Source organism: Garra rufa, chromosome 1, assembly GCF_049309525.1.
Source record: "Garra rufa chromosome 1, GarRuf1.0, whole genome shotgun sequence".
Taxonomy (NCBI): Eukaryota; Metazoa; Chordata; class Actinopteri; order Cypriniformes; family Cyprinidae; genus Garra; species Garra rufa.
The window spans coordinates 91,848,753-91,869,866 of record NC_133361.1 but is presented as its reverse complement, the minus strand read 5'-3'; the positions used below and the strand labels follow the sequence as shown (position 1 = coordinate 91,869,866).

Below are 21,114 nucleotides of genomic sequence, written 5' to 3'. Positions count from 1 at the left end.
GGTGGTGAATGGAAAGGTGAGCTCTAAAATTAGCAACTCCTCAATCCAACAGTTTGGTGACTGTCCTTTGTTTGTCATGCTGCTCTCTTATACAGTTGTACTTCCTGCTTCCTGTCATGTGTCTAGTCACATGACAGGCCAACCATCCATTTATTAAAGACACATACACTTAAAATGTTAAGAGTAATAAAATGGCCTAAAAAACATGTAAAACACTTAAAACTCTATAATACATGTAAATGATTGTAATAAATAGAGCGGTAAAACACGTCTTTCTAAAAGCCAGCATATTATATAAATAGTGAAGAAAAGGCAAAAGCTTACAGCACCTGGTATTCCCAGGCGGTCTCCCATCCAAGTACTAACCAGGCCCGACGCTGCTTAGCTTCCGAGATCAGACGAGATCGGGCGCTCTCAGCGCGGTATGGCCATAAGCGAGGGCTGCTCCAAAAAGTGGGCTATTTAAAGATCAGCCTCCGTAAAAGCCAGCATATTATATAAATAGTGAAGAAAAGGCAAAAGCTTACAGCACCTGGTATTCCCAGGCGGTCTCCCATCCAAGTACTAACCAGGCCCGACGCTGCTTAGCTTCCGAGATCAGACGAGATCGGGCGCTCTCAGCGCGGTATGGCCATAAACGAGGGCTGCTCCAAAAAGTGGGCTATTTAAAGATCAGCCTCCGTAAAAGCCAGCATATTATATAAATAGTGAAGAAAAGGCAAAAGCTTACAGCACCTGGTATTCCCAGGCGGTCTCCCATAAAAGTGTAACAATCGGCCTTATCAGCCGAGTTACAAGACTAAAATGGGGTCAGATTTAACTGTGAGAGATGACTAGTGGTTAAAAGAATGAGACATAAAAGAAAATTGGTTTAAATAGATTTGGTGTATTTACAAGGTTCACATAAAAGACTTTAAAACAACACGATAAAACTAGGTAAACTCTGTTAAAAGAATACAGTTCATTTGTCCATACCCTAAAAACAGTCCAAGAACCCCAGTGTGTTGATAAGTCCAATGTGAGTGTCCACCATTGTATATACAATCCACAGAAAGTGTAATCCAAAGTTTGCAGGTGGTGAATGGAAAGGTGAGCTCTAAAATTAGCAACTCCTCAATCCAACAGTTTGGTGACTGTCCTTTGTTTGTCATGCTGCTCTCTTATACAGTTGTACTTCCTGCTTCCTGTCATGTGTCTAGTCACATGACAGGCCAACCATCCATTTATTAAAGACACATACACTTAAAATGTTAAGAGTAATAAAATGGCCTAAAAAACATGTAAAACACTTAAAACTCTATAATACATGTAAATGATTGTAATAAATAGAGCGGTAAAACACGTCTTTCTAAAAGCCAGCATATTATATAAATAGTGAAGAAAAGGCAAAAGCTTACAGCACCTGGTATTCCCAGGCGGTCTCCCATCCAAGTACTAACCAGGCCCGACGCTGCTTAGCTTCCGAGATCAGACGAGATCGGGCGCTCTCAGCGCGGTATGGCCATAAGCGAGGGCTGTTCCAAAAAGTGGGCTATTTAAATATCAGCCTCCGTAAAAGCCAGCATATTATATAAATAGTGAAGAAAAGGCAAAAGCTTACAGCACCTGGTATTCCCAGGCGGTCTCCCATCCAAGTACTAACCAGGCCCGACGCTGCTTAGCTTCCGAGATCAGACGAGATCGGGCGCTCTCAGCGCGGTATGGCCATAAGCGAGGGCTGCTCCAAAAAGTGGGCTATTTAAAGATCAGCCTCCGTAAAAGCCAGCATATTATATAAATAGTGAAGAAAAGGCAAAAGCTTACAGCACCTGGTATTCCCAGGCGGTCTCCCATAAAAGTGTAACAATCGGCCTTATCTGCCGAGTTACAAGACTAAAATGGGGTCAGATTTAACTGTGAGAGATGACTAGTGGTTAAAAGAATGAGACATAAAAGAAAATTGGTTTAAATAGATTTGGTGCATTTACAAGGTTCACATAAAAGACTTTAAAACAACACGATAAAACTAGGTAAACTCTGTTAAAAGAATACAGTTTATTTGTCCATACCCTAAAAACAGTCCAAGAACCCCAGTGTGTTGATAAGTCCAATGTGAGTGTCCACCAGTGTATATACAATCCACAGAAAGTGTAATCCAAAGTTTGCAGGTGGTGAATGGAAAGGTGAGCTCTAAAATTAGCAACTCCTCAATCCAACAGTTTGGTGACTGTCCTTTGTTTGTCATGCTGCTCTCTTATGCAGTTGTACTTCCTGCTTCCTGTCATCTGTCTAGTCACATGACAGGCCAACCATCCATTTATTAAAGACACATACACTTAAAATGTTAAGAGTAATAAAATGGCCTAAAAAACATGTAAAACACTTAAAACTCTATAATACATGTAAATGATTGTAATAAATAGAGCGGTAAAACACGTCTTTCTAAAAGCCAGCATATTATATAAATAGTGAAGAAAAGGCAAAAGCTTACAGCACCTGGTATTCCCAGGCGGTCTCCCATCCAAGTACTAACCAGGCCCGACGCTGCTTAGCTTCCGAGATCAGACGAGATCGGGCGCTCTCAGCGCGGTATGGCCATAAGCGAGGGCTGCTCCAAAAAGTGGGCTATTTAAAGATCAGCCTCCGTAAAAGCCAGCATATTATATAAATAGTGAAGAAAAGGCAAAAGCTTACAGCACCTGGTATTCCCAGGCGGTCTCCCATCCAAGTACTAACCAGGCCCGACGCTGCTTAGCTTCCGAGATCAGACGAGATCGGGCGCTCTCAGCGCGGTATGGCCATAAGCGAGGGCTGCTCCAAAAAGTGGGCTATTTAAAGATCAGCCTCCGTAAAAGCCAGCATATTATATAAATAGTGAAGAAAAGGCAAAAGCTTACAGCACCTGGTATTCCCAGGCGGTCTCCCATCCAAGTACTAACCAGGCCCGACGCTGCTTAGCTTCCGAGATCAGACGAGATCGGGCGCTCTCAGCGCGGTATGGCCATAAGCGAGGGTTGCTCCAAAAAGTGGGCTATTTAAAGATCAGCCTCCGTAAAAGCCAGCATATTATATAAATAGTGAAGAAAAGGCAAAAGCTTACAGCACCTGGTATTCCCAGGCGGTCTCCCATAAAAGTGTAACAATCGGCCTTATCAGCCGAGTTACAAGACTAAAATGGGGTCAGATTTAACTGTGAGAGATGACTAGTGGTTAAAAGAATGAGACATAAAAGAAAATTGGTTTAAATAGATTTGGTGTATTTACAAGGTTCACATAAAAGACTTTAAAACAACACGATAAAACTAGGTAAACTCTGTTAAAAGAATACAGTTCATTTGTCCATACCCTAAAAACAGGTAAACTCTGTTAAAAGAATACAGTTCATTTGTCCATACCCTAAAACAGTCCAAGAACCCCAGTGTGTTGATAAGTCCAATGTGAGTGTCCACCAGTGTATATACAATCCACAGAAAGTGTAATCCAAAGTTTGCAGGTGGTGAATGGAAAGGTGAGCTCTAAAATTAGCAACTCCTCAATCCAACAGTTTGGTGACTGTCCTTTGTTTGTCATGCTGCTCTCTTATACAGTTGTACTTCCTGCTTCCTGTCATGTGTCTAGTCACATGACAGGCCAACCATCCATTTATTAAAGACACATACACTTAAAATGTTAAGAGTAATAAAATGGCCTAAAAAACATGTAAAACACTTAAAACTCTATAATACATGTAAATGATTGTAATAAATAGAGCGGTAAAACACGTCTTTCTAAAAGCCAGCATATTATATAAATAGTGAAGAAAAGGCAAAAGTTTACAGCACCTGGTATTCCCAGGCGGTCTCCCATCCAAGTACTAACCAGGCCCGACGCTGCTTAGCTTCCGAGATCAGACGAGATCGGGCACTCTCAGCGCGGTATGGCCATAAGCGAGGGCAGCTCCAAAAAGTGGGCTATTTAAAGATCAGCCTCCGTAAAAGCCAGCATATTATATAAATAGTGAAGAAAAGGCAAAAGCTTACAGCACCTGGTATTCCCAGGCGGTCTCCCATAAAAGTGTAACAATCGGCCTTATCAGCCGAGTTACAAGACTAAAATGGGGTCAGATTTAACTGTGAGAGATGACTAGTGGTTAAAAGAATGAGACATAAAAGAAAATTGGTTTAAATAGATTTGGTGTATTTACAAGGTTCACATAAAAGACTTTAAAACAACACGATAAAACTAGGTAAACTCTGTTAAAAGAATACAGTTCATTTGTCCATACCCTAAAAACAGGTAAACTCTGTTAAAAGAATACAGTTCATTTGTCCATACCCTAAAAACAGTCCAAGAACCCCAGTGTGTTGATAAGTCCAATGTGAGTGTCCACCAGTGTATATACAATCCACAGAAAGTGTAATCCAAAGTTTGCAGGTGGTGAATGGAAAGGTGAGCTCTAAAATTAGCAACTCCTCAATCCAACAGTTTGGTGACTGTCCTTTGTTTGTCATGCTGCTCTCTTATACAGTTGTACTTCCTGCTTCCTGTCATGTGTCTAGTCACATGACAGGCCAACCATCCATTTATTAAAGACACATACACTTAAAATGTTAAGAGTAATAAAATGGCCTAAAAAACATGTAAAACACTTAAAACTCTATAATACATGTAAATGATTGTAATAAATAGAGCGGTAAAACACGTCTTTCTAAAAGCCAGCATATTATATAAATAGTGAAGAAAAGGCAAAAGCTTACAGCACCTGGTATTCCCAGGCGGTCTCCCATCCAAGTACTAACCAGGCCCGACGCTGCTTAGCTTCCGAGATCAGACGAGATCGGGCGCTCTCAGCGCGGTATGGCCATAAGCGAGGGCTGCTCCAAAAAGTGGGCTATTTAAAGATCAGCCTCCGTAAAAGCCAGCATATTATATAAATAGTGAAGAAAAGGCAAAAGCTTACAGCACCTGGTATTCCCAGGCGGTCTCCCATCCAAGTACTAACCAGGCCCGACGCTGCTTAGCTTCCGAGATCAGACGAGATCGGGCGCTCTCAGCGCGGTATGGCCATAAGCGAGGGCTGCTCCAAAAAGTGGGCTATTTAAAGATCAGCCTCCGTAAAAGCCAGCATATTATATAAATAGTGAAGAAAAGGCAAAAGCTTACAGCACCTGGTATTCCCAGGCGGTCTCCCATAAAAGTGTAACAATCGGCCTTATCAGCCGAGTTACAAGACTAAAATGGGGTCAGATTTAACTGTGAGAGATGACTAGTGGTTAAAAGAATGAGACATAAAAGAAAATTGGTTTAAATAGATTTGGTGTATTTACAAGGTTCACATAAAAGACTTTAAAACAACACGATAAAACTAGGTAAACTCTGTTAAAAGAATACAGTTCATTTGTCCATACCCTAAAAACAGGTAAACTCTGTTAAAAGAATACAGTTCATTTGTCCATACCCTAAAACAGTCCAAGAACCCCAGTGTGTTGATAAGTCCAATGTGAGTGTCCACCAGTGTATATACAATCCACAGAAAGTGTAATCCAAAGTTTGCAGGTGGTGAATGGAAAGGTGAGCTCTAAAATTAGCAACTCCTCAATCCAACAGTTTGGTGACTGTCCTTTGTTTGTCATGCTGCTCTCTTATACAGTTGTACTTCCTGCTTCCTGTCATGTGTCTAGTCACATGACAGGCCAACCATCCATTTATTAAAGACACATACACTTAAAATGTTAAGAGTAATAAAATGGCCTAAAAAACATGTAAAACGCTTAAAACTCTATAATACATGTAAATGATTGTAATAAATAGAGCGGTAAAACACGTCTTTCTAAAAGCCAGCATATTATATAAATAGTGAAGAAAAGGCAAAAGCTTACAGCACCTGGTATTCCCAGGCGGTCTCCCATCCAAGTACTAACCAGGCCCGACGCTGCTTAGCTTCCGAGATCAGACGAGATCGGGCGCTCTCAGCGCGGTATGGCCATAAGCGAGGGCTGCTCCAAAAAGTGGGCTATTTAAAGATCAGCCTCCGTAAAAGCCAGCATATTATATAAATAGTGAAGAAAAGGCAAAAGCTTACAGCACCTGGTATTCCCAGGCGGTCTCCCATCCAAGTACTAACCAGGCCCGACGCTGCTTAGCTTCCGAGATCAGACGAGATCGGGCGCTCTCAGCGCGGTATGGCCATTAGCGAGGGCTGCTCCAAAAAGTGGGCTATTTAAAGATCAGCCTCCGTAAAAGCCAGCATATTATATAAATAGTGAAGAAAAGGCAAAAGCTTACAGCACCTGGTATTCCCAGGCGGTCTCCCATAAAAGTGTAACAATCGGCCTTATCAGCCGAGTTACAAGACTAAAATGGGGTCAGATTTAACTGTGAGAGATGACTAGTGGTTAAAAGAATGAGACATAAAAGAAAATTGGTTTAAATAGATTTGGTGTATTTACAAGGTTCACATAAAAAGACTTTAAAACAACACGATAAAACTAGGTAAACTCTGTTAAAAGAATACAGTTCATTTGTCCATACCCTAAAAACAGGTAAACTCTGTTAAAAGAATACAGTTCATTTGTCCATACCCTAAAAACAGTCCAAGAACCCCAGTGTGTTGATAAGTCCAATGTGAGTGTCCACCAGTGTATATACAATCCACAGAAAGTGTAATCCAAAGTTTGCAGGTGGTGAATGGAAAGGTGAGCTCTAAAATTAGCAACTCCTCAATCCAACAGTTTGGTGACTGTCCTTTGTTTGTCATGCTGCTCTCTTATGCAGTTGTACTTCCTGCTTCCTGTCATGTGTCTAGTCACATGACAGGCCAACCATCCATTTATTAAAGACACATACACTTAAAATGTTAAGAGTAATAAAATGGCCTAAAAAACATGTAAAACACTTAAAACTCTATAATACATGTAAATGATTGTAATAAATAGAGCGGTAAAACACGTCTTTCTAAAAGCCAGCATATTATATAAATAGTGAAGAAAAGGCAAAAGCTTACAGCACCTGGTATTCCCAGGCGGTCTCCCATCCAAGTACTAACCAGGCCCGACGCTGCTTAGCTTCCGAGATCAGACGAGATCGGGCGCTCTCAGCGCGGTATGGCCATAAGCGAGGGCTGCTCCAAAAAGTGGGCTATTTAAAGATCAGCCTCCGTAAAAGCCAGCATATTATATAAATAGTGAAGAAAAGGCAAAAGCTTACAGCACCTGGTATTCCCAGGCGGTCTCCCATCCAAGTACTAACCAGGCCCGACGCTGCTTAGCTTCCGAGATCAGACGAGATCGGGCGCTCTCAGCGCGGTATGGCCATAAACGAGGGCTGCTCCAAAAAGTGGGCTATTTAAAGATCAGCCTCCGTAAAAGCCAGCATATTATATAAATAGTGAAGAAAAGGCAAAAGCTTACAGCACCTGGTATTCCCAGGCGGTCTCCCATAAAAGTGTAACAATCGGCCTTATCAGCCGAGTTACAAGACTAAAATGGGGTCAGATTTAACTGTGAGAGATGACTAGTGGTTAAAAGAATGAGACATAAAAGAAAATTGGTTTAAATAGATTTGGTGTATTTACAAGGTTCACATAAAAGACTTTAAAACAACACGATAAAACTAGGTAAACTCTGTTAAAAGAATACAGTTCATTTGTCCATACCCTAAAAACAGGTAAACTCTGTTAAAAGAATACAGTTCATTTGTCCATACCCTAAAAACAGTCCAAGAACCCCAGTGTGTTGATAAGTCCAATGTGAGTGTCCACCAGTGTATATACAATCCACAGAAAGTGTAATCCAAAGTTTGCAGGTGGTGAATGGAAAGGTGAGCTCTAAAATTAGCAACTCCTCAATCCAACAGTTTGGTGACTGTCCTTTGTTTGTCATGCTGCTCTCTTATACAGTTGTACTTCCTGCTTCCTGTCATGTGTCTAGTCACATGACAGGCCAACCATCCATTTATTAAAGACACATACACTTAAAATGTTAAGAGTAATAAAATGGCCTAAAAAACATGTAAAACACTTAAAACTCTATAATACATGTAAATGATTGTAATAAATAGAGCGGTAAAACACGTCTTTCTAAAAGCCAGCATATTATATAAATAGTGAAGAAAAGGCAAAAGCTTACAGCACCTGGTATTCCCAGGCGGTCTCCCATCAAAGTACTAACCAGGCCCGACGCTGCTTAGCTTCCGAGATCAGACGAGATCGGGCGCTCTCAGCGCGGTATGGCCATAAGCGAGGGCTGCTCCAAAAAGTGGGCTATTTAAAGATCAGCCTCCGTAAAAGCCAGCATATTATATAAATAGTGAAGAAAAGGCCAAAGCTTGCAGCACCTGGTATTCCCAGGCGGTCTCCCATCCAAGTACTAACCAGGCCCGACGCTGCTTAGCTTCCGAGATCAGACGAGATCGGGCGCTCTCAGCGCGGTATGGCCATAAACGAGGGCTGCTCCAAAAAGTGGGCTATTTAAAGATCAGCCTCCGTAAAAGCCAGCATATTATATAAATAGTGAAGAAAAGGCAAAAGCTTACAGCACCTGGTATTCCCAGGCGGTCTCCCATAAAAGTGTAACAATCGGCCTTATCAGCCGAGTTACAAGACTAAAATGGGGTCAGATTTAACTGTGAGAGATGACTAGTGGTTAAAAGAATGAGACATAAAAGAAAATTGGTTTAAATAGATTTGGTGTATTTACAAGGTTCACATAAAAGACTTTAAAACAACACGATAAAACTAGGTAAACTCTGTTAAAAGAATACATTTCATTTGTCCATACCCTAAAAACAGGTAAACTCTGTTAAAAGAATACAGTTCATTTGTCCATACCCTAAAAACAGTCCAAGAACCCCAGTGTGTTGATAAGTCCAATGTGAGTGTCCACCAGTGTATATACAATCCACAGAAAGTGTAATCCAAAGTTTGCAGGTGGTGAATGGAAAGGTGAGCTCTAAAATTAGCAACTCCTCAATCCAACAGTTTGGTGACTGTCCTTTGTTTGTCATGCTGCTCTCTTATACAGTTGTACTTCCTGCTTCCTGTCATGTGTCTAGTCACATGACAGGCCAACCATCCATTTATTAAAGACACATACACTTAAAATGTTAAGAGTAATAAAATGGCCTAAAAAACATGTAAAACACTTAAAACTCTATAATACATATAAATGATTGTAATAAATAGAGCGGTAAAACACGTCTTTCTAAAAGCCAGCATATTATATAAATAGTGAAGAAAAGGCAAAAGCTTACAGCACCTGGTATTCCCAGGCGGTCTCCCATCCAAGTACTAACCAGGCCCGACGCTGCTTAGCTTCCGAGATCAGACGAGATCGGGCGCTCTCAGCGCGGTATGGCCATAAGCGAGGGCTGCTCCAAAAAGTGGGCTATTTAAAGATCAGCCTCCGTAAAAGCCAGCATATTATATAAATAGTGAAGAAAAGGCAAAAGCTTACAGCACCTGGTATTCCCAGGCGGTCTCCCATAAAAGTGTAACAATCGGCTTTATCAGCCGAGTTACAAGACTAAAATGGGGTCAGATTTAACTGTGAGAGATGACTAGTGGTTAAAAGAATGAGACATAAAAGAAAATTGGTTTAAATAGATTTGGTGTATTTACAAGGTTCACATAAAAGACTTTAAAACAACACGATAAAACTAGGTAAACTCTGTTAAAAGAATACAGTTCATTTGTCCATACCCTAAAAACAGGTAAACTCTGTTAAAAGAATACAGTTCATTTGTCCATACCCTAAAAACAGTCCAAGAACCCCAGTGTGTTGATAAGTCCAATGTGAGTGTCCACCAGTGTATATACAATCCACAGAAAGTGTAATCCAAAGTTTGCAGGTGGTGAATGGAAAGGTGAGCTCTAAAATTAGCAACTCCTCAATCCAACAGTTTGGTGACTGTCCTTTGTTTGTCATGCTGCTCTCTTATACAGTTGTACTTCCTGCTTCCTGTCATGTGTCTAGTCACATGACAGGCCAACCATCCATTTACTAAAGACACATACACTTAAAATGTTAAGAGTAATAAAATGGCCTAAAAAACATGTAAAACACTTAAAACTCTATAATACATGTAAATGATTGTAATAAATAGAGCGGTAAAACACGTCTTTCTAAAAGCCAGCATATTATATAAATAGTGAAGAAAAGGCAAAAGCTTACAGCACCTGGTATTCCCAGGCGGTCTCCCATCCAAGTACTAACCAGGCCCGACGCTGCTTAGCTTCCGAGATCAGACGAGATCGGGCGCTCTCAGCGCGGCATGGCCATAAGCGAGGGCTGCTCCAAAAAGTGGGCTATTTAAAGATCAGCCTCCGTAAAAGCCAGCATATTATATAAATAGTGAAGAAAAGGCAAAAGCTTACAGCACCTGGTATTCCCAGGCGGTCTCCCATAAAAGTGTAACAATCGGCCTTATCAGCCGAGTTACAAGACTAAAATGGGGTCAGATTTAACTGTGAGAGATGACTAGTGGTTAAAAGAATGAGACATAAAAGAAAATTGGTTTAAATAGATTTGGTGTATTTACAAGGTTCACATAAAAGACTTTAAAACAACACGATAAAACTAGGTAAACTCTGTTAAAAGAATACAGTTCATTTGTCCATACCCTAAAAACAGGTAAACTCTGTTAAAAGAATACAGTTCATTTGTCCATACCCTAAAAACAGTCCAAGAACCCCAGTGTGTTGATAAGTCCAATGTGAGTGTCCACCAGTGTATATACAATCCACAGAAAGTGTAATCCAAAGTTTGCAGATGGTGAATGGAAAGGTGAGCTCTAAAATTAGCAACTCCTCAATCCAACAGTTTGGTGACTGTCCTTTGTTTGTCATGCTGCTCTCTTATACAGTTGTACTTCCTGCTTCCTGTCATGTGTCTAGTCACATGACAGGCCAACCATCCATTTATTAAAGACACATACACTTAAAATGTTAAGAGTAATAAAATGGCCTAAAAAACATGTAAAACACTTAAAACTCTATAATACATGTAAATGATTGTAATAAATAGAGAGGTAAAACACGTCTTTCTAAAAGCCAGCATATTATATAAATAGTGAAGAAAAGGCAAAAGCTTACAGCACCTGGTATTCCCAGGCGGTCTCCCATCCAAGTACTAACCAGGCCCGACGCTGCTTAGCTTCCGAGATCAGACGAGATCGGGCGCTCTCAGCGCGGTATGGCCATAAGCGCGGCCTGCTCCAAAAAGTGGGCTATTTAAAGATCAGCCTCCGTAAAAGCCAGCATATTATATAAATAGTGAAGAAAAGGCAAAAGCTTACAGCACCTGGTATTCCCAGGCGGTCTCCCATCCAAGTACTAACCAGGCCCGACGCTGCTTAGCTTCCGAGATCAGACGAGATCGGGCGCTCTCAGCGCGGTATGTCCATAAGCGAGGGCTGCTCCAAAAAGTGGGCTATTTAAAGATTAGCCTCCGTAAAAGCCAGCATATTATATAAATAGTGAAGAAAAGGCAAAAGCTTACAGCACCTGGTATTCCCAGGCGGTCTCCCATAAAAGTGTAACAATCGGCCTTATCAGCCGAGTTACAAGACTCAAATGGGGTCAGATTTAACTGTGAGAGATGACTAGTGGTTAAAAGAATGAGACATAAAAGAAAATTGGTTTAAATAGATTTGGTGTATTTACAAGGTTCACATAAAAGACTTTAAAACAACACGATAAAACTAGGTAAACTCTGTTAAAAGAATACAGTTCATTTGTCCATACCCTAAAAACAGGTAAACTCTGTTAAAAGAATACAGTTCATTTGTCCATACCCTAAATACAGTCCAAGAACCCCAGTGTGTTGATAAGTCCAATGTGAGTGTCCACCAGTGTATATACAATCCACAGAAAGTGTAATCCAAAGTTTGCAGGTGGTGAATGGAAAGGTGAGCTCTAAAATTAGCAACTCCTCAATCCAACAGTTTGGTGACTGTCCTTTGTTTGTCATGCTGCTCTCTTATGCAGTTGTACTTCCTGCTTCCTGTCATCTGTCTAGTCACATGACAGGCCAACCATCCATTTATTAAAGACACATACACTTAAAATGTTAAGAGTAATAAAATGGCCTAAAAAACATGTAAAACACTTAAAACTCTATAATACATGTAAATGATTGTAATAAATAGAGCGGTAAAACACGTCTTTCTAAAAGCCAGCATATTATATAAATAGTGAAGAAAAGGCAAAAGCTTACAGCACCTGGTATTCCCAGGCGGTCTCCCATCCAAGTACTAACCAGGCCCGACGCTGCTTAGCTTCCGAGATCAGACGAGATCGGGCGCTCTCAGCGCGGTATGGCCATAAGCGAGGGCTGCTCCAAAAAGTGGGCTATTTAAAGATCAGCCTCCGTAAAAGCCAGCATATTATATAAATAGTGAAGAAAAGGCAAAAGCTTACAGCACCTGGTATTCCCAGGCGGTCTCCCATCCAAGTACTAACCAGGCCCGACGCTGCTTAGCTTCCGAGATCAGACGAGATCGGGCGCTCTCAGCGCGGTATGGCCATAAGCGAGGGCTGCTCCAAAAAGTGGGCTATTTAAAGATCAGCCTCCGTAAAAGCCAGCATATTATATAAATAGTGAAGAAAAGGCAAAAGCTTACAGCACCTGGTATTCCCAGGCGGTCTCCCATAAAAGTGTAACAATCGGCCTTATCAGCCGAGTTACAAGACTAAAATGGGGTCAGATTTAACTGTGAGAGATGACTAGTGGTTAAAAGAATGAGACATAAAAGAAAATTGGTTTAAATAGATTTGGTGTATTTACAAGGTTCACATAAAAGACTTTAAAACAACACGATAAAACTAGGTAAACTCTGTTAAAAGAATACAGTTCATTTGTCCATACCCTAAAAACAGGTAAACTCTGTTAAAAGAATACAGTTCATTTGTCCATACCCTAAAAACAGTCCAAGAACCCCAGTGTGTTGATAAGTCCAATGTGAGTGTCCACCAGTGTATATACAATCCACAGAAAGTGTAATCCAAAGTTTGCAGGTGGTGAATGGAAAGGTGAGCTCTAAAATTAGCAACTCCTCAATCCAACAGTTTGGTGACTGTCCTTTGTTTGTCATGCTGCTCTCTTATACAGTTGTACTTCCTGCTTCCTGTCATGTGTCTAGTCACATGACAGGCCAACCATCCATTTATTAAAGACACATACACTTAAAATGTTAAGAGTAATAAAATGGCCTAAAAAACATGTAAAACACTTAAAACTCTATAATACATGTAAATGATTGTAATAAATAGAGCGGTAAAACACGTCTTTCTAAAAGCCAGCATATTATATAAATAGTGAAGAAAAGGCAAAAGCTTACAGCACCTGGTATTCCCAGGCGGTCTCCCATCCAAGTACTAACCAGGCCCGACGCTGCTTAGCTTCCGAGATCAGACGAGATCGGGCGCTCTCAGCGCGGTATGGCCATAAGCGAGGGCTGCTCCAAAAAGTGGGCTATTTAAAGATCAGCCTCCGTAAAAGCCAGCATATTATATAAATAGTGAAGAAAAGGCAAAAGCTTACAGCACCTGGTATTCCCAGGCGGTCTCCCATCCAAGTACTAACCAGGCCCGACGCTGCTTAGCTTCCGAGATCAGACGAGATCGGGCGCTCTCAGCGCGGTATGGCCATAAACGAGGTCTGCTCCAAAAAGTGGGCTATTTAAAGATCAGCCTCCGTAAAAGCCAGCATATTATATAAATAGTGAAGAAAAGGCAAAAGCTTACAGCACCTGGTATTCCCAGGCGGTCTCCCATAAAAGTGTAACAATCGGCCTTATCAGCCGAGTTACAAGACTAAAATGGGGTCAGATTTAACTGTGAGAGATGACTAGTGGTTAAAAGAATGAGACATAAAAGAAAATTGGTTTAAATAGATTTGGTGTATTTACAAGGTTCACACAAAAGACTTTAAAACAACACGATAAAACTAGGTAAACTCTGTTAAAAGAATACAGTTCTTTTGTCCATACCCTAAAAACAGGTAAACTCTGTTAAAAGAATACAGTTCATTTGTCCATACCCTAAAAACAGTCCAAGAACCCCAGTGTGTTGATAAGTCCAATGTGAGTGTCCACCAGTGTATATACAATCCACAGAAAGTGTAATCCAAAGTTTGCAGGTGGTGAATGGAAAGGTGAGCTCTAAAATTAGCAACTCCTCAATCCAACAGTTTGGTGACTGTCCTTTGTTTGTCATGCTGCTCTCTTATACAGTTGTACTTCCTGCTTCCTGTCATGTGTCTAGTCACATGACAGGCCAACCATCCATTTATTAAAGACACATACACTTAAAATGTTAAGAGTAATAAAATGGCCTAAAAAACATGTAAAACACTTAAAACTCTATAATACATGTAAATGATTGTAATAAATAGAGCGGTAAAACACGTCTTTCTAAAAGCCAGCATATTATATAAATAGTGAAGAAAAGGCAAAAGCTTACAGCACCTGGTATTCCCAGGCGGTCTCCCATCCAAGTACTAACCAGGCCCGACGCTGCTTAGCTTCCGAGATCAGACGAGATCGGGCACTCTCAGCGCGGTATGGCCATAAGCGAGGGCAGCTCCAAAAAGTGGGCTATTTAAAGATCAGCCTCCGTAAAAGCCAGCATATTATATAAATAGTGAAGAAAAGGCAAAAGCTTACAGCACCTGGTATTCCCAGGCGGTCTCCCATAAAAGTGTAACAATCGGCCTTATCAGCCGAGTTACAAGACTAAAATGGGGTCAGATTTAACTGTGAGAGATGACTAGTGGTTAAAAGAATGAGACATAAAAGAAAATTGGTTTAAATAGATTTGGTGTATTTACAAGGTTCACATAAAAGACTTTAAAACAACACGATAAAACTAGGTAAACTCTGTTAAAAGAATACAGTTCATTTGTCCATACCCTAAAAACAGGTAAACTCTGTTAAAAGAATACAGTTCATTTGTCCATACCCTAAAAACAGTCCAAGAACCCCAGTGTGTTGATAAGTCCAATGTGAGTGTCCACCAGTGTATATACAATCCACAGAAAGTGTAATCCAAAGTTTGCAGGTGGTGAATGGAAAGGTGAGCTCTAAAATTAGCAACTCCTCAATCCAACAGTTTGGTGACTGTCCTTTGTTTGTCATGCTGCTCTCTTATACAGTTGTACTTCCTGCTTCCTGTCATGTGTCTAGTCACATGACAGGCCAACCATCCATTTATTAAAGACACATACACTTAAAATGTTAAGAGTAATAAAATGGCCTAAAAAACATGTAAAACACTTAAAACTCTATAATACATGTAAATGATTGTAATAAATAGAGCGGTAAAACACGTCTTTCTAAAAGCCAGCATATTATATAAATAGTGAAGAAAAGGCAAAAGCTTACAGCACCTGGTATTCCCAGGCGGTCTCCCATCCAAGTACTAACCAGGCCCGACGCTGCTTAGCTTCCGAGATCAGACGAGATCGGGCACTCTCAGCGCGGTATGGCCATAAGCGAGGGCAGCTCCAAAAAGTGGGCTATTTAAAGATCAGCCTCCGTAAAAGCCAGCATATTATATAAATAGTGAAGAAAAGGCAAAAGCTTACAGCACCTGGTATTCCCAGGCGGTCTCCCATAAAAGTGTAACAATCGGCCTTATCAGCCGAGTTACAAGACTAAAATGGGGTCAGATTTAACTGTGAGAGATGACTAGTGGTTAAAAGAATGAGACATAAAAGAAAATTGGTTTAAATAGATTTGGTGTATTTACAAGGTTCACATAAAAGACTTTAAAACAACACGATAAAACTAGGTAAACTCTGTTAAAAGAATACAGTTCATTTGTCCATACCCTAAAAACAGGTAAACTCTGTTAAAAGAATACAGTTAATTTGTCCATACCCTAAAAACAGTCCAAGAACCCCAGTGTGTTGATAAGTCCAATGTGAGTGTCCACCAGTGTATATACAATCCACAGAAAGTGTAATCCAAAGTTTGCAGGTGGTGAATGGAAAGGTGAGCTCTAAAATTAGCAACTCCTCAATCCAACAGTTTGGTGACTGTCCTTTGTTTGTCATGCTGCTCTCTTATGCAGTTGTACTTCCTGCTTCCTGTCATGTGTCTAGTCACATGACAGGCCAACCATCCATTTATTAAAGACACATACACTTAAAATGTTAAGAGTAATAAAATGGCCTAAAAAACATGTAAAACACTTAAAACTCTATAATACATGTAAATGATTGTAATAAATAGAGCGGTAAAACACGTCTTTCTAAAAGCCAGCATATTATATAAATAGTGAAGAAAAGGCAAAAGCTTACAGCACCTGGTATTCCCAGGCGGTCTCCCATCCAAGTACTAACCAGGACCGACGCTGCTTAGCTTCCAAGATCAGACGAGATCGGGCGCTCTCAGCGCGGTATGGCCATAAGCGAGGGCTGCTCCAAAAAGTGGGCTATTTAAAGATCAGCCTCCGTAAAAGCCAGCATATTATATAAATAGTGAAGAAAAGGCAAAAGCTTACAGCACCTGGTATTCCCAGGCGGTCTCCCATCCAAGTACTAACCAGGCCCGACGCTGCTTAGCTTCCGAGATCAGACGAGATCGGGCGCTCTCAGCGCGGTATGGCCATAAGCGAGGGCTGCTCCAAAAAGTGGGCTATTTAAAGATCAGCCTCCGTAAAAGCCAGCATATTATATAAATAGTGAAGAAAAGGCAAAAGCTTACAGCACCTGGTATTCCCAGGCGGTCTCCCATCCAAGTACTAACCAGGCCCGACGCTGCTTAGCTTCCGAGATCAGACGAGATCGGGCGCTCTCAGCGCGGTATGGCCATAAGCGAGGGCTGCTCCAAAAAGTGGGCTATTTAAAGATCAGCCTCCGTAAAAGCCAGCATATTATATAAATAGTGAAGAAAAGGCAAAAGCTTACAGCACCTGGTATTCCCAGGCGGTCTCCCATAAAAGTGTAACAATCGGCCTTATCAGCCGAGTTACAAGACTAAAATGGGGTCAGATTTAACTGTGAGAGATGACTAGTGGTTAAAAGAATGAGACATAAAAGAAAATTGGTTTAAATAGATTTGGTGTATTTACAAGGTTCACATAAAAAGACTTTAAAACAACACGATAAAACTAGGTAAACTCTGTTAAAAGAATACTGTTCATTTGTCCATACCCTAAAAACAGGTAAACTCTGTTAAAAGAATACAGTTCATTTGTCCATACCCTAAAAACAGTCCAAGAACCCCAGTGTGTTGATAAGTCCAATGTGAGTGTCCACCAGTGTATATACAATCCACAGAAAGTGTAATCCAAAGTTTGCAGGTGGTGAATGGAAAGGTGAGCTCTAAAATTAGCAACTCCTCAATCCAACAGTTTGGTGACTGTCCTTTGTTTGTCATGCTGCTCTCTTATGCAGTTGTACTTCCTGCTTCCTGTCATCTGTCTAGTCACATGACAGGCCAACCATCCATTTATTAAAGACACATACACTTAAAATGTTAAGAGTAATAAAATGGCCTAAAAAACATGTAAAACACTTAAAACTCTATAATACATGTAAATGATTGTAATAAATAGAGCGGTAAAACACGTCTTTCTAAAAGCCAGCATATTATATAAATAGTGAAGAAAAGGCAAAAGCTTACAGCACCTGGTATTCCCAGGCGGTCTCCCATCCAAGTACTAACCAGGCCCGACGCTGCTTAGCTTCCGAGATCAGACGAGATCGGGCGCTCTCAGCGCGGTATGGCCATAAGCGAGGGCTGCTCCAAAAAGTGGGCTATTTAAAGATCAGCCTCCGTAAAAGCCAGCATATTATATAAATAGTGAAGAAAAGGCAAAAGCTTACAGCACCTGGTATTCCCAGGCGGTCTCCCATCCAAGTACTAACCAGGCCCGACGCTGCTTAGCTTCCGAGATCAGACGAGATCGGGCGCTCTCAGCGCGGTATGGCCATAAACGAGGTCTGCTCCAAAAAGTGGGCTATTTAAAGATCAGCCTCCGTAAAAGCCAGCATATTATATAAATAGTGAAGAAAAGGCAAAAGCTTACAGCACCTGGTATTCCCAGGCGGTCTCCCATAAAAGTGTAACAATCGGCCTTATCAGCCGAGTTACAAGACTAAAATGGGGTCAGATTTAACTGTGAGAGATGACTAGTGGTTAAAAGAATGAGACATAAAAGAAAATTGGTTTAAATAGATTTGGTGTATTTACAAGGTTCACATAAAAGACTTTAAAACAACACGATAAAACTAGGTAAACTCTGTTAAAAGAATACAGTTCTTTTGTCCATACCCTAAAAACAGGTAAACTCTGTTAAAAGAATACAGTTAATTTGTCCATACCCTAAAAACAGTCCAAGAACCCCAGTGTGTTGATAAGTCCAATGTGAGTGTCCACCAGTGTATATACAATCCACAGAAAGTGTAATCCAAAGTTTGCAGGTGGTGAATGGAAAGGTGAGCTCTAAAATTAGCAACTCCTCAATCCAACAGTTTGGTGACTGTCCTTTGTTTGTCATGCTGCTCTCTTATACAGTTGTACTTCCTGCTTCCTGTCATGTGTCTAGTCACATGACAGGCCAACCATCCATTTATTAAAGACACATACACTTAAAATGTTAAGAGTAATAAAATGGCCTAAAAAACATGTAAAACACTTAAAACTCTATAATACATGTAAATGATTGTAATAAATAGAGCGGTAAAACACGTCTTTCTAAAAGCCAGCATATTATATAAATAGTGAAGAAAAGGCAAAAGCTTACAGCACCTGGTATTCCCAGGCGGTCTCCCATCCAAGTACTAACCAGGCCCGACGCTGCTTAGCTTCCGAGATCAGACGAGATCGGGCGCTCTCAGCGCGGTATGGCCATAAGCGAGGGCTGCTCCAAAAAGTGGGCTATTTAAAGATCAGCCTCCGTAAAAGCCAGCATATTATATAAATAGTGAAGAAAAGGCAAAAGCTTACAGCACCTGGTATTCCCAGGCGGTCTCCCATCCAAGTACTAACCAGGCCCGACGCTGCTTAGCTTCCGAGATCAGACGAGATCGGGCGCTCTTTTTTTTTTTTTTTTTTTTTATTAAAGAAATTTCATAATACAAATTTTCCAATGTGTGCTTCACATTAGAAGTCTCACGACAAAATAAATAAACATTAAAAAATACATCACATTATCATCAACAAAGCAAAAGGAACACATTAACAATAAGATGAATTTTCAACCAATAAAAACATCAACAATACAATATAGTTGTCCACCCAAAGACGAAAGAAAAGAAGAAAAAAAAATTAAAAATAAGATAAAATATAATCTACTCATCTCGTATTTTTTGTTTAAAATCATGCCTTTTATACTTAAGATTTAGAAAGCTCTTTCTCTTCCTGGCAATTTGCACATGAAATTCTCTAAAACATTACAAACTGTTGGTGTAAAAACATCATAAAAAGCTTTCAGCATATTTTCACTTTTAAAATACACATATAATTGTTCTACATATACTTCTATTTTCCTTTTAAAAACAGTCCAAACCTCTAACACCATTTTTTCTTTTTTGGCCACAATTCTTCTTTCCCAAATTGCGCTTTTCATTAACATTATACACAGATTTATAAACTTTTTGTGTTGACCCTTCTTTTCCCAACCAAACATCACTACTCTTTTCCATTCCATTGCACTTTCATCCCAACCTTCGCTCACATCTTTAATTAAACATTTACATTTCCTTAGAAAATCCTCCAATTCTTTACAATATAAAAACAAATGTAAAATCCCCTCTTCTTTTTCATGACACACTTTACACATTGGATTTTGTTCCATTCCCACCTTGTTTAAAACAGACTCAGTAAAAACCGCTTTATGCCTTATAAAATATTCCAAACATCCTAACTTTGTTTCAACACACCTCCCCCTCATGTTTCTCCATATACATTCTTCTTTTAGATCCTTGAATTTTTCCACCCAGTACTTATTTACAATCGGCTCTTTAAAAACACCATCTCTAAAAACACAATAAAACATTTTTACAGTACATTCTTTAAAATCATACATTTTTCCCCCCAGTTTCACAAAAATATTTCCCTCTGTTTGCTCTCCTTCCATACTCTCTATTCTTTTAATCCACTCTTTGGGTATTGCATTTTTAATAATTTCATATTTATTTGTTATTTCTTGTTTACTGTATTCTTCTTTTGCTTCCTCCATCGCATCCACAATATATTGTATCGGTAAAAAACCCTCTTTAAATTCATACAAAACATCTCTCACTCTTGTTATCCCCACATCCATCCATTTTTTAAAAAATATTGCTTTCTCTTGTTTTAAAATGTTGTTATTTAAGAACAGAGGTTGATTTAAAATGTTTTCTCTTCCATGCGGATTGTACTCGATTTTCGTTAAAAAATTCCCCCAGGCACTAAAAATTTCTCTATAAAATTCGGGTAATCCTTCCGTCATCCAAATTTTTGTTTTCATCCATAATATTCCGTCCCCCATGTTAAAATCCCCACATTTGTTTAAAAAGTATTTCATTGTTTTTTTCCACTCAGTTTTGTTATCTTGTTGCAGGTATTTCTTAACAATTTTTACTCTCAACGCATTTTTTCGCTGTTCCACATCCATTAAACCTAAGCCCCCCTTCTCTATCGCCCCTAAAATCGTATTATGTGCAATCCTTGCTGGTTTCCCCTCCCATAAAAAGTCAAGAAAACATTTCTTCAACCTCCGTTCTGTCCATAAAGGTATTTCAGAAACATATAAAACATACCAAAGTTTAGAAACCATTAAAACATTCAATATTAAAACCTTCCCCTTCAAGTTTAAAGTTCTCAATTTCCAAAAATTTAATCTTCTCTCTATATCTGTTACTAGTTGCTCCCACATTTCATCTCTTACTTTCCTCTCATTCTTTCCCATTACAACTCCTAAAATCCTCATTTCTTCCACTTCCTTAAAATTAAAACAATCCATTAAAACCATAGCTTTACCAAATCTCATATATACCGTTTTCTCCTCATTTACTTTACTTCCAGACCCACTACAATATTCTTTTACCACCTTCATAACTTCTTTAACACTCTCTTTTCCCTTTACAATTATTGTTGTGTCATCAGCATATTGAAAAACTTTCCCCTCAGCCTTATTTCCCTCAATTTCTATCCCTATTATTCTTTCAT

At 39.9% G+C, this 21,114-nt stretch overlaps 32 non-coding genes across 32 annotated transcripts; all 32 read right to left on the bottom strand.

Moving 5' to 3' along the window:
• Window positions 1–317: 317 nt before the first annotated feature.
• LOC141288951 (5S ribosomal RNA) lies at window positions 318–436 on the bottom strand. Its single transcript, XR_012339777.1, has one exon. It is a non-coding gene; the product is annotated as a 5S ribosomal RNA (ribosomal RNA).
• Window positions 437–520: 84 nt separating this feature from the next.
• On the bottom strand, window positions 521–639 carry LOC141296229 (5S ribosomal RNA). Its single transcript, XR_012341212.1, has one exon. It is a non-coding gene; the product is annotated as a 5S ribosomal RNA (ribosomal RNA).
• Window positions 640–1,390: 751 nt separating this feature from the next.
• Window positions 1,391–1,509, bottom strand: LOC141288877 (5S ribosomal RNA). Its single transcript, XR_012339762.1, has one exon. It is a non-coding gene; the product is annotated as a 5S ribosomal RNA (ribosomal RNA).
• Window positions 1,510–1,593: 84 nt separating this feature from the next.
• LOC141288829 (5S ribosomal RNA) lies at window positions 1,594–1,712 on the bottom strand. The gene has a single exon (XR_012339748.1). It is a non-coding gene; the product is annotated as a 5S ribosomal RNA (ribosomal RNA).
• Window positions 1,713–2,463: 751 nt separating this feature from the next.
• Window positions 2,464–2,582, bottom strand: LOC141288747 (5S ribosomal RNA). The gene has a single exon (XR_012339733.1). It is a non-coding gene; the product is annotated as a 5S ribosomal RNA (ribosomal RNA).
• An 84-nt stretch (window positions 2,583–2,666) lies between these two features.
• On the bottom strand, window positions 2,667–2,785 carry LOC141288674 (5S ribosomal RNA). The gene has a single exon (XR_012339719.1). It is a non-coding gene; the product is annotated as a 5S ribosomal RNA (ribosomal RNA).
• Window positions 2,786–2,869: 84 nt separating this feature from the next.
• On the bottom strand, window positions 2,870–2,988 carry LOC141288598 (5S ribosomal RNA). Its single transcript, XR_012339708.1, has one exon. It is a non-coding gene; the product is annotated as a 5S ribosomal RNA (ribosomal RNA).
• Window positions 2,989–3,788: 800 nt separating this feature from the next.
• LOC141317803 (5S ribosomal RNA) lies at window positions 3,789–3,907 on the bottom strand. The gene has a single exon (XR_012352158.1). It is a non-coding gene; the product is annotated as a 5S ribosomal RNA (ribosomal RNA).
• Window positions 3,908–4,708: 801 nt separating this feature from the next.
• Window positions 4,709–4,827, bottom strand: LOC141288525 (5S ribosomal RNA). The gene has a single exon (XR_012339697.1). It is a non-coding gene; the product is annotated as a 5S ribosomal RNA (ribosomal RNA).
• Window positions 4,828–4,911: 84 nt separating this feature from the next.
• On the bottom strand, window positions 4,912–5,030 carry LOC141288453 (5S ribosomal RNA). Its single transcript, XR_012339685.1, has one exon. It is a non-coding gene; the product is annotated as a 5S ribosomal RNA (ribosomal RNA).
• Window positions 5,031–5,830: 800 nt separating this feature from the next.
• LOC141288385 (5S ribosomal RNA) lies at window positions 5,831–5,949 on the bottom strand. The gene has a single exon (XR_012339671.1). It is a non-coding gene; the product is annotated as a 5S ribosomal RNA (ribosomal RNA).
• An 84-nt stretch (window positions 5,950–6,033) lies between these two features.
• LOC141310458 (5S ribosomal RNA) lies at window positions 6,034–6,152 on the bottom strand. The gene has a single exon (XR_012347988.1). It is a non-coding gene; the product is annotated as a 5S ribosomal RNA (ribosomal RNA).
• Window positions 6,153–6,954: 802 nt separating this feature from the next.
• LOC141288312 (5S ribosomal RNA) lies at window positions 6,955–7,073 on the bottom strand. The gene has a single exon (XR_012339659.1). It is a non-coding gene; the product is annotated as a 5S ribosomal RNA (ribosomal RNA).
• Window positions 7,074–7,157: 84 nt separating this feature from the next.
• LOC141296221 (5S ribosomal RNA) lies at window positions 7,158–7,276 on the bottom strand. Its single transcript, XR_012341211.1, has one exon. It is a non-coding gene; the product is annotated as a 5S ribosomal RNA (ribosomal RNA).
• An 801-nt stretch (window positions 7,277–8,077) lies between these two features.
• On the bottom strand, window positions 8,078–8,196 carry LOC141294779 (5S ribosomal RNA). Its single transcript, XR_012340975.1, has one exon. It is a non-coding gene; the product is annotated as a 5S ribosomal RNA (ribosomal RNA).
• An 84-nt stretch (window positions 8,197–8,280) lies between these two features.
• Window positions 8,281–8,399, bottom strand: LOC141317866 (5S ribosomal RNA). The gene has a single exon (XR_012352218.1). It is a non-coding gene; the product is annotated as a 5S ribosomal RNA (ribosomal RNA).
• An 801-nt stretch (window positions 8,400–9,200) lies between these two features.
• Window positions 9,201–9,319, bottom strand: LOC141288243 (5S ribosomal RNA). The gene has a single exon (XR_012339644.1). It is a non-coding gene; the product is annotated as a 5S ribosomal RNA (ribosomal RNA).
• An 801-nt stretch (window positions 9,320–10,120) lies between these two features.
• On the bottom strand, window positions 10,121–10,239 carry LOC141310203 (5S ribosomal RNA). Its single transcript, XR_012347754.1, has one exon. It is a non-coding gene; the product is annotated as a 5S ribosomal RNA (ribosomal RNA).
• Window positions 10,240–11,040: 801 nt separating this feature from the next.
• LOC141288174 (5S ribosomal RNA) lies at window positions 11,041–11,159 on the bottom strand. Its single transcript, XR_012339630.1, has one exon. It is a non-coding gene; the product is annotated as a 5S ribosomal RNA (ribosomal RNA).
• An 84-nt stretch (window positions 11,160–11,243) lies between these two features.
• On the bottom strand, window positions 11,244–11,362 carry LOC141317511 (5S ribosomal RNA). Its single transcript, XR_012351886.1, has one exon. It is a non-coding gene; the product is annotated as a 5S ribosomal RNA (ribosomal RNA).
• Window positions 11,363–12,163: 801 nt separating this feature from the next.
• On the bottom strand, window positions 12,164–12,282 carry LOC141288098 (5S ribosomal RNA). Its single transcript, XR_012339619.1, has one exon. It is a non-coding gene; the product is annotated as a 5S ribosomal RNA (ribosomal RNA).
• An 84-nt stretch (window positions 12,283–12,366) lies between these two features.
• Window positions 12,367–12,485, bottom strand: LOC141288017 (5S ribosomal RNA). Its single transcript, XR_012339608.1, has one exon. It is a non-coding gene; the product is annotated as a 5S ribosomal RNA (ribosomal RNA).
• Window positions 12,486–13,286: 801 nt separating this feature from the next.
• On the bottom strand, window positions 13,287–13,405 carry LOC141287951 (5S ribosomal RNA). The gene has a single exon (XR_012339590.1). It is a non-coding gene; the product is annotated as a 5S ribosomal RNA (ribosomal RNA).
• Window positions 13,406–13,489: 84 nt separating this feature from the next.
• On the bottom strand, window positions 13,490–13,608 carry LOC141296213 (5S ribosomal RNA). Its single transcript, XR_012341210.1, has one exon. It is a non-coding gene; the product is annotated as a 5S ribosomal RNA (ribosomal RNA).
• Window positions 13,609–14,409: 801 nt separating this feature from the next.
• On the bottom strand, window positions 14,410–14,528 carry LOC141297504 (5S ribosomal RNA). The gene has a single exon (XR_012341396.1). It is a non-coding gene; the product is annotated as a 5S ribosomal RNA (ribosomal RNA).
• Window positions 14,529–15,329: 801 nt separating this feature from the next.
• On the bottom strand, window positions 15,330–15,448 carry LOC141297497 (5S ribosomal RNA). The gene has a single exon (XR_012341395.1). It is a non-coding gene; the product is annotated as a 5S ribosomal RNA (ribosomal RNA).
• An 801-nt stretch (window positions 15,449–16,249) lies between these two features.
• LOC141318593 (5S ribosomal RNA) lies at window positions 16,250–16,368 on the bottom strand. The gene has a single exon (XR_012352900.1). It is a non-coding gene; the product is annotated as a 5S ribosomal RNA (ribosomal RNA).
• Window positions 16,369–16,452: 84 nt separating this feature from the next.
• Window positions 16,453–16,571, bottom strand: LOC141287890 (5S ribosomal RNA). Its single transcript, XR_012339574.1, has one exon. It is a non-coding gene; the product is annotated as a 5S ribosomal RNA (ribosomal RNA).
• Window positions 16,572–16,655: 84 nt separating this feature from the next.
• LOC141287812 (5S ribosomal RNA) lies at window positions 16,656–16,774 on the bottom strand. The gene has a single exon (XR_012339541.1). It is a non-coding gene; the product is annotated as a 5S ribosomal RNA (ribosomal RNA).
• Window positions 16,775–17,576: 802 nt separating this feature from the next.
• On the bottom strand, window positions 17,577–17,695 carry LOC141287728 (5S ribosomal RNA). The gene has a single exon (XR_012339520.1). It is a non-coding gene; the product is annotated as a 5S ribosomal RNA (ribosomal RNA).
• An 84-nt stretch (window positions 17,696–17,779) lies between these two features.
• On the bottom strand, window positions 17,780–17,898 carry LOC141296206 (5S ribosomal RNA). The gene has a single exon (XR_012341209.1). It is a non-coding gene; the product is annotated as a 5S ribosomal RNA (ribosomal RNA).
• An 801-nt stretch (window positions 17,899–18,699) lies between these two features.
• LOC141287640 (5S ribosomal RNA) lies at window positions 18,700–18,818 on the bottom strand. Its single transcript, XR_012339508.1, has one exon. It is a non-coding gene; the product is annotated as a 5S ribosomal RNA (ribosomal RNA).
• Window positions 18,819–21,114: the final 2,296 nt, after the last annotated feature.